The sequence below is a fragment of the Gobio gobio genome (assembly GCF_949357685.1).
Source record: "Gobio gobio genome assembly, chromosome: 1".
NCBI lineage: Eukaryota > Metazoa > Chordata > Actinopteri > Cypriniformes > Gobionidae > Gobio > Gobio gobio.
This window is the reverse complement of record NC_137097.1, coordinates 79560147-79577378: the sequence shown is the minus strand read 5'-3', so window position 1 is coordinate 79577378 and position 17232 is coordinate 79560147. Positions and strand designations below refer to the sequence as shown.

The 17232-nt window shown below is 43.8% G+C and overlaps 1 long non-coding RNA gene across 1 annotated transcript; it reads left to right on the top strand.

The window, feature by feature from the left end:
- Positions 1–11798: 11798 nt before the first annotated feature.
- LOC307126401 lies at positions 11799–14708 on the top strand. The gene is made up of 7 exons (XR_013816483.1): positions 11799–11899; positions 12488–12561; positions 12835–12882; positions 12966–13049; positions 13200–13405; positions 13573–13732; positions 13829–14708. It is a non-coding gene; the product is annotated as an uncharacterized lncRNA (long non-coding RNA).
- Positions 14709–17232: the final 2524 nt, after the last annotated feature.

Here is a 17232-nt window from a genome sequence, read left to right as displayed (position 1 = left end):
ATGAGCTTTGCTCACCCCGCCCGTTCCACACCACACGTGGAGTGTTACCTTGACAACAGTTGAGGGTATATTTTGGATTAAAAAGGGCAATGGGAGTCTCTGAGTGCAACCGGATCAATTTGAACTGGAGTCGGACCCGGAACAAGATGACGGCCTCAACGAAGTTCGACAATAGGCTCTATGCACGCCGGTGCGTGACGTGTTTCCGGCAAAATATAAGGATGCTCGCTTACTGCTTGTAGCTGAGGGCTAAGGACTGTAAGGTGCTAGTTGTTGCTAAAGAGGTGGAGTTGGTCCGGGTGTGCCGGTTAGAACACCAAAGCCAGAGAAGGAATCCAGTTCAACAGATTTATTGGTACAGAGCATATGCAGAGGGGGAGCCAGGGTATAGTGGTTGCTTTATCAGTGTTCTCTGTTCACATACAGTAGACAAACATAATACTAATGCAGTGGTATCATCTGTTGCTGTGTATCATGTCCATAGAAGTGTATCAGCATATGTGTGTGGTCTGTAACAAACAAATAAAGATATGCTCTAACAAACAATGCCTCTTATCACGATTGCACTCATAATAACATGAATAGCATTAATAAGCTACAAACAAACAAACACAATGTGTCACATATATAACAAAGTAGGGCATTATAAAACATTATAAACAGCCTGCATTATTACACTACACTGTATGAGTACTCAAGTGTTGCTATATTCCTCATTAGCGTCCATTTATTACTTGAACATCTCTATTCAATGTACAGCAATCAACTTAGCTTGAGTAACAGTGAAATCTACAATACTCACTTTCTCTCTGGACGCACACTACTTAAACACTCAAATGGAACCTAAAGATGACCATATAACTGCCGTCTGTCACGGAATCTGCGTGGCTCGTTCTCACTGAACACAGGTGATAACGGATGTGAGATTGATCGCGTGCACACAGCGTTGTGAAGTCCTCCACCGAATGCGCTGCACTCCGCCAAAATAAAAGTCCCCGCGATCGGGAGGAAAGACATCATATACTGTGCACTATTAATGAGACTTTCGCACAGCCGCCCCCAAATTGTATGCGATTTGTTCCTAAGAAAGGCTCACTGCTCATCCTCTTCCGTCGGCACTACGGCGGAATCCATTTCCTCATCTGAGTCTGGGATAGCTGGGAGAGCGATGAGACGGGCAACTGGTCTGGTGTAAATCTTGTCCTTGATCCGAACATCCACTGACCTGACACAACCATCAGCGCTCTGATGTACCTTAGTCACTCTGCCGACTGGCCAAAGAGCCCTGGGAAGTTGTGGGTCCATCAACAGAACAACAGAGTCAACTGAGAGATCCACTGTCGTGGAATGCCACTTCTGTCGATGCTGTAAGGTTGGCAAGTAGTACCTTATAAACCTAGACCAGAAGTGGTCTGCCAAAACCTGACAGTGCCTCCATCTTCTCCTGCTCAATCCTTCACTCTTGTTGTATACCACCTGTGGTAAAGCACCATCCAGCCGCCCCATCAAGAGAATGTTTGGAGTTATTGCATCCAGATCTGCTATGCTAGAGGAGGTATATCCCAACGGTTTTGTATTCAACATTGCCTCAACCTCCAGCAAGACGGTATGGAGTACTTCTTCTGAGACAGGTTGAGCTCCTACAACTGTATACAGAGCAGATTTGACCGATCTTATCTCTCGCTCCCACGCCCCACCGAAATGGGGGGCTGCAGGGGGGTTGAAGTGAAAGGCAATCTTCTGCTTCGCTAGAAGTTGCTGAAGCTCTGAGGATAGACTGTCAAATGTCTCACGAAGCTCCTTCTCTCCTGCCTTGAAATTTGTGCCCTGGTCCGAGTAGAGCTCAGCTGGGGTACCTCTACGGGCAATGAATCTCCTGAGACTCATGAGAAAGGAGTCTGAGTCCAAGCTGTGTAAGAGGTCCAGGTGCACCGCTCGTGTCGTTAGACATTTGTAGATAATACCCCATCTCTTCTCAGAGCGGCGTCCCAACTTCACCTGGAAAGGCCCAAAACAGTCTACACCAGTGGAATAGAAGGCCGGCTTATATAGGCGTAATCGGGCCACTGGTAAGTCTGACATCCTGGGTATGGATGGCTTAGCCTTCCATCTTCTACACTCTTTGCAGAGACGTTGTACCTGACGGATCGCCTCTCTCCCACGCAGGATCCAGAAGGTGCGGCGCATTTCCGCGTATACCCGTTCAGGTCCAGGGTGGCAAAGACTAGTGTCATAATCCTGTATAAGGAGTTTGGTGGCTGGATGACTAGGATCCAGGACGATTGGATGTTTGAAAGCAGGATCGAGAACTTCAGCCCGACGCAATCTACCACCAACACGTAGGATCGCCTCATTAGGGTCTAACTCAGGGGACAAGGTGAGTAGGCGACTACTATTAGGGACTGGTTTACCCTTCTTCAGGTGGTGAATCTCCTCCGGAAAACAGTCACGCTGGATTCTCCTGTAGATAATCATTTCTGCTTGCTGATAATCTGAAGCAGTTATAGGGCTACCCTGTCCAGCCGCCCCGTGAAGCTCATGCCCCATGGTCTCCACCAGATCTTTCCAAGTGTGTTGGCCATCTTGTAGAGAGGATGGCCAGTCCATGTCCGTCACAATACCACAAGAGACTGACTTCCTGTACTCTGACAAATCTGAATCAGACAGCTTAATGGGTTGGGATGGCCAGTTGTCAGATCCTTTGAGGAGGAAGGGGGGCCCTTGGCTCCAGCGATTTGGTGAAGCGAGCTCTGCCAAAGTCTTACCCCGTGTGACATCGTCAGCGGGATTCAATGAGGAGTCCACATAATGCCAGGCGTCTGGTTCCGTGAGCTCCTGGATTTCAGCTACACGGGTACCCACAAATACTTTAAAGCGGCACGACTCTGACTGTAACCAGGTGAGCACCGTGGTTGAATCGCTCCAAAGTATTATCCGATCAATCTTCAAGGTCAGCTCCCCTTCCAACATCTTCGCCAGTTGGGCTGCTGTTAGGGCACCGCAGAGCTCTAGACGTGGAACGGAGTGTCGCCGCCGGGGAGCGACTCTTGACCTCGCTGCCAGGAATGACAAGTATACCTGGCCCTGGGAATCCTCAGTCCGCAGGTAAGAAACTGAGCCGTAGGCTTTTTCCGACGCGTCGCTGAATATGTGGATCTGTCTAGAGACAACAGTTCGACCCACGCAAGCTGGAACATAAGATCGAGGTAGGGTTATGCGAGGCAACAGGTGCAGTTCGGCTTCCCACTCTTTCCAAGCTTGCTGAAGGTCCTGAGGGAGGAGTGGGTCATCCCAATTGCGGTGCATGTCCCACATGCTCTGGACAAGCAATTTGGCACGGGTTGTGTAGGGTAATATGAACCCCAGGGGGTCATACTGCCGAGCCAGAACTTTGTACACATTGCGCATAGTCAGTATGCCATAGTCCAGCGGGCGGCTCTTATATCCCAAGGTGTCCGACTCCCAATGCCAACTTAGTCCGAGAGTTGATTCAGACAGACCGGTGTCATCATGTGAGAGCCAGCGCTCCATACTGCCCGACCTTGCTTCCTTCGGCAGGTGTTCAATGGCACTTGGGATGTTACATGCCCACTGACGGATCTCGAACCCACCTGATGCCAGAATCTCCCGGAGTTTATCCACCAACCTTGTGGCTTCAGCTGCCGTTGGCACGCTCTGAAGGCAGTTATCGACGTAGAAACAGCTTTCTACCGAGTCCCTGACACCATCCTCCGGAACACTGTGATTTCTGACATGCCGTTGAAGAGCAAAGGTGGCACAACAAGGTGAGCAGGTGGTGCCAAAGGGCAGGACTTGCCACTCAAAGGTATCAGGGGGATCCTCTCGCCTCAAATCTCTCCACACAAACCTGAGAAGTGACCGGTCTTCTGGCAGGAGCTGGACCTGGTGGAACATACCCCGAATATCTCCACTGATTGCCACAGCTTGTTGCCTAAAGCGCAGCAGAACGCCAAGAAGAGATGCACCCAATGTCGGTCCTGGAAGGAGGGCATCGTTCAGATTCAGCCCACGGAACTGGTAGGAACAGTTGAAGACGAGCCGATTCTTCCCATTATGGCAAACTAGGTGATGAGGTATGTACCACGATTCAGCGGTCGTCGAGATCTCATCTGGGCCCAGCTTCTTGACAGCTCCTGATTGTACCAGCTGGCGGATTGCTTCACAGTAAGCTTCAGCACGTTGAGGGTCCTTAGATAATCGCTTCTCTGTACTCCTCAAACTCGGTAGAACGGCCTCTTTGGATGCCTGGAACAGGGGCATGTCCCGTTTCCGTAGCAACGGAGTAGCATACCTGAGGATTCCAGCGACCTCTACCCTCCTTGTCTTTGCTTCCAGTAGCTCTATTGCCTCGTTATCTTGCTTCGATCTCACCACCATCTTGTCACTCTGGAAAGGCAGCACGTCCATCTGCCAGAGTTTCTCAACATTCCTCATTAACTCTGTTGTCTGCGGTGAGACACTGGTAAGGAGACACTGTCGTGCGCATGCCGTCCACTGGATAAGGTGAGTGGGCCCCTGGAGCGTCCAACCCAGTCTTGTATGGATAGCTGCCGGTCCTCCTGGAGGGCCCAACCTCACTGGCTCGACTGGAGTGAGCAGATGGGGGTGATCCGCTCCTATCAATATGAGTGGCTTGACATGCTCGAAAGGTTCGATAGGTAGTCCTGCCAGGTGCTTATACTTCCTCTTCAGCATGGAAACGGGATATGAATGATCCGCCAGACTAAGACGCGGTGAACTGAACGCCTCTGTAACTCGAAAGCTTCTTCTGGGATGTGCAAGGGGTGATATGAGGAATGAGACAGATGATCCCTTCAACGTTTGGACATCCTGTCGTATTGTGCGAAGGACAAGTTCCTCTTGTCTACCTTGCAATCCAAGCTGGTCAATAGCTTCTGGAAGGAGCATTGTGCGTTCCGATCCATCATCCAATACCGCGTAGGTGTCAAGAGTACGGTCCTTGTTCCGAAGAAGCACTCTCACAACCTTTAATAGGTGAAGGGTTAAGGGTCAAGCCAAACATCACTTGCCTCTTCAACAGACCCATATCCTTCATGAACGATTTTATGATCTAATATCAAAACAAGAATTAATGATAATCAATTTATAACCATTTCCTACATTTACTAAATCAATTCACATATAACCTATTTATATTTAATCTTCTCTATATTCAAGGAGTGATTTTGAATATTGTAGTGTTTTAGTTGCTCTGTGCTTTTGAATCCAGCTCTGATGTCTGTGTCAAGATATGCTGACAGGCAAATGTCCTTGGTGTTTGAAGTGAGAAGAGCTCAGCATGTATTAACTGTATGTCTTCCTAAAGCGACCCCCGGGGTCATCTATGTTACAGCTATGTGACTCTTTTGGGGACTCAAAATGTAACAGAAATGTACCTCTCTGATATACTTTTCTTTCTTTATAGAATAGAATAAAGTCACTTCTGAAGTAGAGTTAGTATCAGTTTTGAAGAAGGACTTTGTTGATAGTTAGTTAAGATGTCCCGACCTTGATGGAAACTGTTTTTCTGGGAAACTTTGTGTGTGCGTTGTATGATTTGTGCAGATCCAGTATTGGATATGGGCCTTCCTGCAGGCGATGCCAGACCTTTAGACGCTTTTCTCTGACCTCCGAGGTCACTGGAGACTAATCTGGGCCTGGGCGACATCAAGTCTACGCATTTTTAGAGATATATGCTTCTATCTGTCTACGTGTGGAAAGTTGCTTACATTGCAGGTTGTTAGAACCAATCAGAATCATTCCACATGGCAGTAATGACGTGTCTAGACCTTGAAAACAGTATAACTGTTCAGAAAATTGTATGTACGTTAGACGGAGGCGGGGAGACTGTTAGAGGGAGCGCGGCCTACGAACTCCTCTTGAAGCTGGCTTCTGCTGATGAAACTGCAAACTATTCTTCAGTAAATTTTCTTTAATTAATCTGACTCCTGACTCCTGGTCTTCATTTTTCACTACTGGTCCTGGGTCCTAAGCTGTTACCCCAACATAGGACACGGGTGGAAGCTGATGGCCGGTCCAGGTAAAGAACCTCAGTACTGGAGTTCATCAAACAACTCTCTTCTTTGGGTGGCTCTGCTGCTGGACGGGTGTTCACATTATGAAGGACTCTCAAGTGCTTTCCTTGGCACAGGTCACAGAGTCTTCTGAGATCACACTGTGCAGCTTGATGGGACCTTCCACATCTCCAGCACCTCTTGTTTGCCTTGATCCACGCTATAACTTCCTCCCTTGTGAGCTTCTGAATGGCTGGGCACCTATTCAGGAAGTGTTCTGAGCTCTCACAATATGGGCAGTACGGCTTCATCTTGCCTCTCCTTTTGGACTCTGAGGAGCTCTGACCCTCTTGCTTCGTGGTCCTACCCTCCGCGGAGCTCTCTGCTCCATGTAGAACAGTAGCTGCTAGTCTACCATGTCGTTTCTCAACTTTGTGGCTCAATGACCCTTGGACCCGGGTGTTGGATGGGATGTCATAACCCTGACACCACGACTCATACTGGAGCCACTCTGCCAAGTCAAGCAGGGTATGAGTAGAGCCAGGCCGATGGAACATCTGGCGGCGGAAGTTTGCTCTTAACTCGGGCGGAAGTTTTGTGAGCAGCCGTGCAACGTGTGAGCCGCATCTTAGCTCAACTTCTCCGTCAGGGCCCAGGGTCTTCAACATGCCCACTAACGACTGAACATGCAAAGCAAACCTCTCAAAGGCTGCTGTATCTCCCCGCCTTATCTCTGGTGAGTCCAGAACAGCAGCAATCCTCTTTAAGGCGACGTGATGTGGCTGCCCAAACTTCTCATCCAATGCGGCCATTGTGTCTGAGTACGGCATAGGCGAGCTGATGTATGAGTCTGCTATAAGGCAAGCCTCCTCCAACCTCAGATGGTCCACGAGAACTTGATATTTGAAGAGCTCAGTGGCATCCCTTGGCAAGAGGTTTGTGAGGGCAAGCTTCAGTCTGGAGAACTCCATGGGGTCCCTATGGATGAAGAGGGGAATTTTCGGCGTTGGCCCACGGTATTCCTTCTCTTCCACAATAGCTGATGAAGGCTGGTATGGTAGGTCTCTGGAGGGGGTACGCTGACTCATGTGAGGCCTTGGAAAGGGTCTAGGTGAAGGCCAGGATTCGGTCCATTCCTTGACAGGAGGAGTGCCAGTGACGGGTGAGTAATACTGCATCCACGGAGTTGATGACTGAAACTTCCTAACTGGTGGTCTCTTAGGGGTTGAGGACAACCGGCTCCTGGTAGCTGAGCTAGAGGCAGCACTATCTCTGATTAGCTGGAGTTCATTCATCATCCTATCTATGATGGTGACCATCTGTCTCTCTTCACCCTCTGAAGGCACTGATACTGGTTCAGTAGAGGGCCATGGTGGAGGCGGTAGCCAGTCGTCATACTCCTCTTCTCTTTGAGTCAGAAAGTCATCCTGTATAGGAGGAGGAGGTGGTACTGGCCATGGTTCTATTGCAGGTTCTTGCCGGGCCCTCTGCAGCATCCTAAATGAGGCTACAGGAGGACGCCTCTCCCTCAGAATACTCCACTGCTGTACATGACTGCTCTGCATGTTCTCTTCAGATTGGCATAATGATGTGTTCTCTCTACGCATCTCATACAGCTCATTACCTTCCTCTGCATAAGGTGTCGGAGTGTCTGTCCACTCTACATGTCGGCCAGTTGAACTTGTATCGTAGCTGGGAAAGTACTCATTATGTTCACTGATGTCTAAGTCCCACTGAACCTGACGAGGGGACCTTGAGGCATGTGCGCTTCTAGCGGGTGTCATCGTCACCGCTCCATCATGGTGAGAGCTCCACCCCTCTTGCCCATGCATATGCTGTACCGAACTTGTGTGAGGTGAGACATGTGTCTGTCGTCTCACTGGACCAACCTCATAGTCCTCAAGATATTGTGGGGGCCTACACTGCCGCTTAGGTCGGGTTGATGGGATCCAGGATGCTTCACCGCTTTGTTGCATGTTCCCGGGACAACTACGAATCCGGCTCGAAGGACCAAATGTAGCTGAGGGCTAAGGACTGTAAGGTGCTAGTTGTTGCTAAAGAGGTGGAGTTTGTCCGGGTGTGCCGGTTAGAACACCAAAGCCAGAGAAGGAATCCAGTTCAACAGATTTATTGGTACAGAGCATATGCAGAGGGGGAGCCAGGGTATAGTGGTTGCTTTATCAGTGTTCTCTGTTCACATACAGTAGACAAACATAATACTAATGCAGTGGTATCATCTGTTGCTGTGTATCATGTCCATAGAAGTGTATCAGCATATGTGTGTGGTCTGTAACAAACAAATAAAGATATGCTCTAACAAACAATGCCTCTTATCACGATTGCACTCATAATAACATGAATAGCATTAATAAGCTACTGGCTTCCCTCAAACAAACACAATGTGTCACATATATAACAAAGTAGGGCATTATAAAACATTATAAACAGCCTGCATTATTACACTACACTGTATGAGTACTCAAGTGTTGCTATATTCCTCATTAGCGTCCATTTATTACTTGAACATCTCTATTCAATGTACAGCAATCAACTTAGCTTGAGTAACAGTGAAATCTACAATACTCACTTTCTCTCTGGACGCACACTACTTAAACACTCAAATGGAACCTAAAGATGACCATATAACTGCCGTCTGTCACGGAATCTGCGTGGCTCGTTCTCACTGAACACAGGTGATAACGGATGTGAGATTGATCGCGTGCACACAGCGTTGTGAAGTCCTCCACCGAATGCGCTGCGCTCCGCCAAAATAAAAGTCCCCGCGATCGGGAGGAAAGACATCATATACTGTGCACTATTAATGAGACTTTCGCACACTGCTACTACAGGAACGCTAGTCAACAAAACATCCAAAGTTAATTTAGTTGATGCTTTTACTTTACAATTGTTTTTGCTCTAGACATATATATTGTTTCAAAGACGGGAGGACAGCACTTCTAGCCACCACTACTGTGTGCCACAGTGTACAGCATCTGCTAAATTTAACACTTTTCTAAGTTTCCACACCTTTCATAAAGACAAGGAAGTACCGAAGAGGTGGATAGTTAACATACGACAAGACCATTTTACAGTTACAAATCAGACAAGAGTGTGTAGCCGACATTTCCAAAATACAGACCTGATCGAACCTCCAACTCCAGCCAGATGCAGACGTCTGAAGAATGGAGCTGTCCTGGTGCTTTTTCATTGGAACAACTTCACTGTTTCAGCCCCACGGACCGGAGTTTGGGAAAGGATAGAGCGACCGAACACGGACACTTTACATACCGATGCCACCTCTATGGAAGTGGAATATTCGGACCACAACTACTGCTCCACTGCCAAGCCTGCTGCCCTAGATGTGTCCCTGGATCACACTGAAGATCTACGCGCTGAAATAGAAAGGCTCCAAAAACACATTGCGGAGATTACCCTCAGCAGCAAGTTCTGTTTGGAGCGGTTTGCTGCCTCCGATGATGACATTCGTTTTTTCACAAGGTAAGCTGACAATGTCCAGTGTTTGTAATCAATTGTCATTAATTACTAGGGCTGTCAACCACAACTAAGAGAGCACTATTTCAAGAATAACTGGAAATTAAAGTAAACAAACTCCACTGACTGTCTAGATGAGGGAGTTGTGAGGTCCAGTTTCTGCTCTTGTTAAATGACTTATTCTGTTAACGCTGGCAGTAGGCTTTTTTATTCTCTGTCCTGATATGTTGTATTAATGGACATACAACTAGGATGCTAATAAATCTACTATGTAATACTGTCTATGATCATCTAACATGCTATCAAAAGAAATATGGGGTACTTTATTTTAATGTGTACCTGTAAAGGCCTGTACACACCGGGATGAATATATCGGCAGCATTTTTCGTGACATTTTTCGGCGCATCTTGAATGTTCACACCCAAGCGATTTTCACTGGCGATGTGCTGAGTGAACGTGCAAATTCAGTCAATAGCGCTCCCGGTACACAAGTGCTGCGCTACTTTACGCTTCTGACACTTGCTTGTCACACAGAAAAAGAAGAAAGACAGTATTTACGTGCTTGCCAAAACCACAGATATATTATGTCTATGGCCAAAACCATTTACACACTTCTTGCTAACTGGCGAGCAGCATTAGCTCATCTTCTTCTTTGTGTACTTACTACTTCTTCGTCGTATCAATGTGTGCTCGGCAAAACCGATTTTGTGCTTGGGCGCCACCCAGTCATGTTTTACTGTCACTTCAGCAGCTCCAGGCACGTGAACAAAAGCGCCAATCTCATTGGTCGGCCAGTTTTTAACGCGCCGCGTCAAAATAAAAAAAACAACCCAAGGCGTTTTTTTTTAAATGACGCTTTTACGCCTGGCGTTTTGCACGTCTGTGTGCACATTCACATTGGCGGCCATTGTTTAGTCACGAGCCGTTAAACGTCGGCGATAAACGTGCGCTAAAATCGTCCCTGGTGTGAACAGGCCTTAACAGTGTAATTATACATTTTAAGTACTGAGTAATATTAATTAACTATCACTCTAAAAAAAAAGGTTCGTAATCATAGGGGAACCTTTTTTAGTGCTATATCCCAGATAGCAAAAAATATCGGCACGGCTTCTTTTTGCCGCCGGCCCTAAGCTGTCGGCTATAGGTGCGTCCCGCTGGCGGTGATGAAACGTTTGCCGCCGAATACGTCACTCCCATTTCTTGCGAGATGCCGCGGCCGACTAGCCGGCGGGCCGCCGGCTTCATTTTCTCTGGCGGTTGCCTCCGCCTAATGGACCGCGGCCGGCTGGCGGCAAGCCGCTTTGATATACAAGGATTTCTACTCTCAAATTCGACCAACCACTTGGCTATGTTTGGCTTGTTGGGAAATAGAGTGGAACTGACAGCATTTTAACTAGTTCTCACATTTGAAGCGATTATAAAATCATAATAGCCTAGCCTATATGTGAATTATATCAAATATTAGTTTTTTTTGCTCCAAAGCCATTAGGGTTTATAACAGATTCTTGACTCTTGATTCCATGATAAGGTTAGGTTTAGGAAATTACATTTAAATTTTCACTTGATTATTTGCATGTCGAGTGTGTTTAAACAGTGTTGGTCAATTTGACCCATAATGGATGTAATACTTTTTTTTTTTTTTTAGCATAATAGGAGGGTTAAGAAAGTTTGAAAGTTCATTTTAGGATAACACTTATTTTTGTATTGCCCTTTTTTCTATTTCTTTTTGGACTGACTTTAAAATAGACATGACAAAAAATTAGAACTAACTTCATGACATTTTACTTTGTTTTCAAAACCCATATTTTTCTGAAAAACAAAAATATATTATTAATTATTTAGGAAAAATTCTACATTCATAAGACAAGAATAACTCAAAAGAAGCCCTCTAATATTACCTCTTATAAAGCTGATTTTTACAATATTTGAAACCCTCTCAAACATGAGGTCGCAAAACAAAAAGCTTACAAAAACAGAAACCTGAAAGCTTTTCAATTTCATGTGACTGCCTTAATATTATAAAGTATTTTCTATCTCAGAATTCTTATTTTTATTATTTATTTTATATACAGTGTTACATTTGTTGTTATTCTTTGTTCTACATATTCGGAACTGTACCACAATGCTTTATTATTTTTTATTTTTCTCTCATTGTACTTTTTGTATTGTACTTGTCTATACATGTACTAATTTAAATAAAAATAAAATAAAAAAAACAGAGAAGTACCTCCACCGGCCGAGAGGGGCAGTATACCTAAAAAAGGCGGAAGACAAACCGGTAAAACATACAGATTTACCAGCGGCCGCTCATCACATGGTTTTAGTATTTGAAGAGAGGAGATCAGAAAATATCCTCGACTACGAGCGTTTAAGTAAGTACATGTTTCCTTTTTGTGTCACACAATATTATGTTCATTTTTGATGTATATACCGGTAGGTTGTTTTAATTTGTTTGTGCCGACACGCACGCTGCTAGTCTCTAGAGCACAATACACAGTGCTAACACGTGCTGTTTCGCCTTTTTTACACACTGAGTTCAAGCATGTTCTACATGTTAAAATGTATCTAGCTACTGTAGGTAAGTTAGCCAAAGCTTTACATCTAGAAAGACTTAAGTTTAACTTTTGGTGTTTTCTAACAAAACAGAATGATGTATATAGGTTATTTAAATTATTTTGTTAGTCCGAACAAGCATGCTGCTAGGTCAGTTTTAGCAAGTGTTAGCTAACATGTGCTGTGTTGCTACTGTTCTTCTAGCATTTAAGGTGATTTATGAGTTATTTCTCTGAACTGCTGTACTTTTTATGTTTGAGGACAATGCAGTTTACTTGAATCACTACACTGAATGAATACATTTTACTGTTCCACATTTGGCTGACCAGTTTTTCCCCCCACAGCATAGCTACTGTATATTCTGTATTTAACGTTAACAATGCGGTTTTGTTCACATTTTCTTGCAGATACCTTGACCAGAGCACAATCGGTTATCTTCATCCAAGAGACCGACTGTTGGACAATCGTTTCGGCTTTCAAGGTAAATAAATTGTTAGTCACAATGTCTAGTTACTGGGCTATAAGGAGAAGAATATTGAAAGGAGTTGAGATGGACAAACAGGAAATTGCAGCTGTTGGAAACTTTAACAGTATGGAAAATTGTGCCTTTAGTTGTTGTTTTATATATATATATATATATATATATATATATATATATATATATATATATATATATATATATATATATATATAATATAATATAATATAATATAATATAATATTATATAATATAATTAAAATATTTTTTATGTAGATTTCCAGAATGAGAACCAAGCCCTGAGGGAAAGCAATGCACGAGCAGGTGAGAACATGCACTCTTTCTTAAATTTTACTTTTTTGACTGTGATGTAGGTCCAAAATTACCAAATGCCTTTCATTTTGTAGCTTCGGATGACAGCGGCTCACTTCATGAGCAGGTGAAGCAAGTTGGGACAATGTTGACGACGTTTGCTCGTACTGGGCAATCAGGTACAACTTGCAAACAACACCTGTGGTTGTTGGTTTAATTCCCACTGGGGCCACCTGTACATGTAGTAGACCTAGTTGTAAATGTCATAGTTTAGTAGTTGAGGGACCAGGACTGACTGCTTTATTCTTTTATTTTGTGAACCCCTGTAGGTGCAGATCAGACCCTAATGCTGCGACGTCTTGGAGAGTTTGGCGATGTTGTGCGTAGCATGGACAACAAAATGGACACTATGCTGCAACATTTCAGTGCCAATGTGTCTTTTGGAGAGTTATCCCTGCCAGCGGGTCTGTTACTCCCCCTAGACAACCCATTTGGCGTTGCTTGACAACAGTTTGAGGCAGGATAAAGAGCTCCAGTAAGTGTGCTGATTTTGTTTATAATGCTGTAGGGTAATCTAAAAAGTAAAATTTAAGATTGTACACTGCATATTCTACAGTCTGAATCACAGCCTGTCACATTTTTATATTTATGTATGAGAAGCTTCAGAGATATGTAATTTGTAACACTTTTTTGTATTTTCAGCTTCGGTTTTTGGCAATCAAATGTGGGAGGGACCTAAAGACAACCGTGTGGCGAATGCTTTAGAGTATCTTCTCTAATCACCTTTCCATTAATACAACCTGGACGGGTGTAGGGGATAAAGCATGTTTTAGAGACATGTTCCTGAAGACCATTGTTCAAAGTAATATATATAAATATATAAATTTGTTATATATTTAAGTAGATGTGTGTGGCCTTATGACATTCACATGGAATGACAGATCTGTATTTTCTACAGGAGCCATCCGGAAGAACCCGGCAACCCAGGATGCCACTGATGAGGCGGTCCAGGTTAGCGCTATGCGTTACCTGAAAGGAGCATCTGATCGTGAAGGTGGAAAAAGACGCCGCACAGCTGAGAGGGACTCACAGCCGACCTCTTACACCTAGGCTGACTACTGACACCTGGAACCCTTTCTTTATCCTGCAGTCAGTAACATCAAGACCCCTAAAGAAGCCAGAAGTTTCAGGCTACACTCACCCAATCCACACTGTTCACTGTGGAAATTACTTTTTTTTTATTCCCTGTGACCCTGCCTTGAAGGCAGCTCCTTGGATAGATATGGGATGGCGAGGTTGTTTGTCCTTTATATAGGCGCACAAGAAATCACTGAAGATAAGCCAATTTGCGCTGCCTCATTCTGGAGGTCGGGGAAAACCGGAGAACCCATAGTCAGGCTTGTTATAATGTTCTGTTCTACTACTGTTCTATTCTTCTCCAGAGCTTTACTCTAAATTATTACCATTTATGCTATTGTTAGAAATGGCTTGTTAAATGTGATGTTTTATACCTCGATTTATTTGGTATCCTGCACATTCTTTGGTACCAAATATTCTCATTATTTGATATAATATTTTATGGTAATTCTTTTCATCCCAGAGCTGACCTATTTGTTATTAACAAATATTGTAAGTGTTATAATTTGCTTGTAAGGCTGTTTTTTTTTTTTTTTTAAACCAAAATTTAATTGGAAACATGCAGGTTCTTTAGTAAAAATTTTTTTTGTTATTTATAGGCCTATTTAAGCTTATTTATTGTCTGTTATATTTAATTTATATTATCTTGTATCATTGACAGTTAATGTACTTTGAAATGTGGAATAAAAATGCCAAATGGGAATTTATCTGGTTTGTTCAATTTTTATCCATCATAAACTGCATGTTACAAATATATGAATAATAAATAAATATATATATTATTTATTACACAATAAGCGGAGGCAGATCGTTCGAAAAAAGCGTTTGCCTCCGCCGGGCCGCCTTCTGGTATAAAGGCGGCGGAACGGCGGTTTGCCTGCGGGCCGGCGGCGGTACGAAGGCGGTAGGAAGCCGGCTGCCGCTTTTAAAAAGCGGCTGCCGCCGGCGGTGCGCCGTCAAACGTGTTTGCGATTACGCAATTCTGACGCTTCTACAGCCGCCGGATCACCGCCGGTGGTCCGCCGACTCATTGCTATCTGGGATAGCACCAATTTTGGTGCTTCAGTGGTTCTTCAGCGGTTCTTCAGAGGTGCTATATAGCACCTTAGTCAAAGAACCGGTGAAGAACCTCTGAAGAACCAAAATTGGTGCTATATAGCACTAAAAAAGGTTCCCCTATGATTACGAGCCAAGGACCATTTTTGGTGCAATATAGAACCTTTTTTTTTTTTTAGAGTGTAGGTTAGGGTGGGATTAGGGTTAGTTGCATGTCATGGCTGGATGAAGAGACTGTCAAAGCTCACATGCCAGATGTTTTTCAGTATTACTCTGACACACAAGTGATTTTGGACTGTACTGAACTGCGTTGCCAAACACCAAACTCTCTTCTCCTTCAGAGCGAGGTATTCTCTACCTACAAATCTCACTGCACTTTTAAAGGGTTGATTGCATGGCCCCTTACGGTGCCGTAACCTTTGTGTCATCTCTCTACGAAGGCGCCATCAGTGATAGAGAGATCCTAAAGCAGTCTGGTATTGTGTCTCTTCTAAAGCACAAGATATTTAGTACAGTAATCCCTCTTTCACTCACAGGCAGCATCAATCAACTCTACACAGTAGCCTGTCTCTTGGTCAACTACCAAAACGGGCCCTTAGTTAAAGCCTGGGCAAGCAATAGCTAATGCTCTAGAAGTAAAATCAGACAGAAATTAAATATCTATAAATGTTTTATCTTACTGTATAATCACCTGCAATCTTTTGTATATGAGCCCTTCATTTAATTTACTGTAACCTGAAATGACATTGTCAACAAAGATGGAATTGTGAAAGAAATACTTTAATTAGATGACCTGACAAAATAAAATTACGTTTGTAAAATCATGCATGAATTCTATTCTTCATTTACTAGAGGTATTTTGTATAATATGTATAAAAGAAAAACAAATCACATCTCTGTTTCAGAGAGCTTAACACAGAAGTGTCTCTGTAAATGCGCTGCACAAACATGTCATCATGGGCACAGACAACAAAGTCACACCATTCCATACCTGTGATAAGCAACTGCCCCTGCACTTGCCAATAATAAGGATGGCTTTCTGTCATTTGAATATGAATTTGAATATGCCACGATCAATTCTGAGGTACTTGCAGTCAATGTAGCTTAGTGCATTTGGGCATTTTATTTCAACCAAGCCAAATGATGGTCTCTCAAGTGGGTCATATACCAGCCCATCAGGTGACGCACCCAGCCAAGGTGCATCTGGATAAATCACCAGTCCACATTTCTGTAAGTTCAGGTTTTTCAGAGTTGCATAGTCCTTTAAAGGGCACCTATTATGCAAAATCCACTTTTACCTGATGTTTGAACATAAATGTGTGTTGACAGTTTGTGTAAACAACCACCCTACGATAAAACAATAAAAATCCACCCAGTAGTTTTTTTTAATCCCCAAAAATCATAAGCAGTGTTTCAGAACAAGCTGTTCTCAGATTCTCTGCAGTGTGACATCATCACACTGCAAAGGCCCGCCCACAAGGTTTGACTGACACTGCCATTTTAACATAGACCCGCCCTGTGAGACCTGTATGTAATCTGCCACAGGAGAGATGTATATGCTATGCCCTCTTCTAGGGGATATGCAGCTCATTTACATTTAAAGCGGTACACACCAAAACAGCGCTTTTTATAGACAGGCCTCAAAATTACATTTTCAACACGTTATAATAAATTATCTGTGGGGTATTTTATGCTGAAACTTCACAGACACCCAAGACCAATATGTATGGAAGCACCTATATTCAATTTGCTATGCAATATGTAAAATGGCAATGCATTTCAGTATTTAAATTTAAATTTTACATACCATGTGTGCAACATTTGGAGCGAAATGATAATTCAAATTGAATAATATAATTTACATTTGCTATTTCATACCCTAGTTTTAACATATAATTTAAAAATATATTTTTAACGCTTTATAAGTTGCAAAATTAAAATGTATTACAGAAATTATTAAATGTGTTTAACATGTTCAAGCACAAATTGTAGCAAAATGATCATTTAAATGTTATTTTTCTTAATTGCATTTACACTCACAGTTAAGATACTTGCGATTGCATTTTCATTATATGTCCCGCCCCTCCCTGTCAATCATCGCATCAAGGCGGGGCCAGGTGTTGAAAACATGGCGGCAACAGAGCTATTAAAGCGATGGGTTTACTGGCA